A 1,913-nucleotide genomic window follows, 5' to 3' on the forward strand; every position below is an offset into this window, starting at 1 on the left:
GGAACAGATGATGGAGTTCACGTATACAAACACTACCTCACACCAACGTCACAAGGATGGCAAGAGTGATAGGAAACAGTGGCCTGGAGGTCCCGATGAGCTCCTCCCCTCAAGAGTGGGCATGGGAGGGGATGTGGCCTCAAGTGTTGAGGGGCTCAGCCTTAGAACATCTCCACTTAGTAGGCATGCTTAGAGATGAAGAAGGACTCAACTTCAGCCCCACCTTGACCACTTGAAGTGTACTTTCCTTAGCAGGTGAGACTGTTGGCCTAAGTGGGATTGGAGCCATAGTAAGAAGAGCTCTCCTCCAAACCCCATATCCCAGGAGGCACCCTGCCCACCTCCTGCCCACCACGTAGCCTTATCAGGGCTCGCTTGACATGCTCCTCCTGGGCAATCTTCAGATTCTCCTTCTTTTCCAGCCAGGCCCATGGCTTCAGCAGGGGGCACTTGTTGATGACATTGAGGTTGATGGATGCCTCTCCTCCTCACTCTGATGCCCAGATAGAAAGGTGACCCCAGTAACCGCAGGGGGCACTGTGAGGTGCAGTGCCATGAGAGTTGCCATGATAATCTCATCAAGAGAAAACTTCTGTGTGCAGGCGTGGCCTGGTGTTACCGTATTGGGTTTCAGCAAGATGCCTTCCTAGTACACCTGGTGGTCACTGAGAGTCTTGTAGACAGCAGCCAGTACCTTCTCAGTTACGAACTGACAGCGCTTCAGGTCACTGTCGCCATCGGGGAGGATCTCAGCCTCCACAATGGGCATGATGTCATTCTGCTGGCAGATGCTGGCATAATGGGCAAACACGTTGGCATTTTCCATGATGGCAAGGGCTGGAGGAGTATGTTCCCCAATCTTCAACACACAGCACCATTTGGCAAAGTCAGCTCCATCCTTCTTGTACTGGACACAGTGCTCAGACAGCCCATCCAGTCTTTGGGTGGTGGTCTTGCCATTTGTTCCTGGCAGGGGTACCACGTCCTTTTCTACCTTGATGCCCACAACACTGCCCTTGGACTTGATAACTTGAGGAAAGGGACTCAAATCATCCGCCTTCTGGTAGAGTGTCTCATGGAAGAGGATGGCATCCCCAATGCAGGGGTTCACATGGTCATCAGCAGCCAGTAGCAGCAGGTGGTAGAAGCACCAGTTGTCTTTGGTATTCTAGGTTCCAATGGACTGTAGCTGCTTGGAAATGCTTCCGGTGGACTCATCTGTAGCCAGGATGCCCTTGTCTGGAGCCACAATGCGATGAGCAATGTTGGATAGCTCCTTCTGCTCTGGGGTCAGCACTGTGTATGGGTAGGACATGGTGGTAGTGGTGGTGGCAAGTTCCACTTGCCAGCCTGAAGGAGCCTGAAGGAGCTGGCAGGGCCTAGTCAGCAGCGAGTCAAAGCAAGTTTGATATACAAGATCAGAGGTTCAAACTCACCAGCTGCTCTTTGGAAACCCTATACAGGTTGCTATGAGTCAGAAGCAACTCGACATACATAGCAACAACAACATACACCTACAGTGACTCCTAGTTAATATGACTGCTATTCCAATTTACACAATAACCAGTAGTGCCAAAGGGGAGGAAATTAAAGATCTTTGCCAACTTCTGCAGTCCAAAATTGATCAAACATAAAATCAAGATGTGTTGATAATACTGGTGATTGAAATGATAAAGATAAAAACAAAGAAGGATCAGCAGTTTGGCCTTGGTGAAGGAAATTATACCAAAAATCTCATGATATAATTTTGCAGGGCCTACAACTCGTTCACTGTAAATACCTTTTCTTCAATAACATAAATGGTGACTATGCACATAGATCTTGCTGGATGGAATACCTTAATCTGTGGAAAGAAAAGATGGCTCTCAGAGCAAAATATGACCAGCAGACAGCTGTAGAACAGATTAACAATT

At 48.6% G+C, this 1,913-nt stretch overlaps 1 pseudogene; it reads right to left on the reverse strand.

Moving 5' to 3' along the window:
- Positions 1-269: 269 nt before the first annotated feature.
- On the reverse strand, positions 270-1,327 carry LOC102814520 (annotated as a pseudogene).
- Between the last annotated feature and the right edge of the window lie 586 nt (positions 1,328-1,913).

The sequence above is a fragment of the Chrysochloris asiatica genome, unplaced genomic scaffold (assembly GCF_000296735.1).
Source record: "Chrysochloris asiatica unplaced genomic scaffold, ChrAsi1.0 scaffold00017, whole genome shotgun sequence".
Classification (NCBI taxonomy): domain Eukaryota; kingdom Metazoa; phylum Chordata; class Mammalia; order Afrosoricida; family Chrysochloridae; genus Chrysochloris; species Chrysochloris asiatica.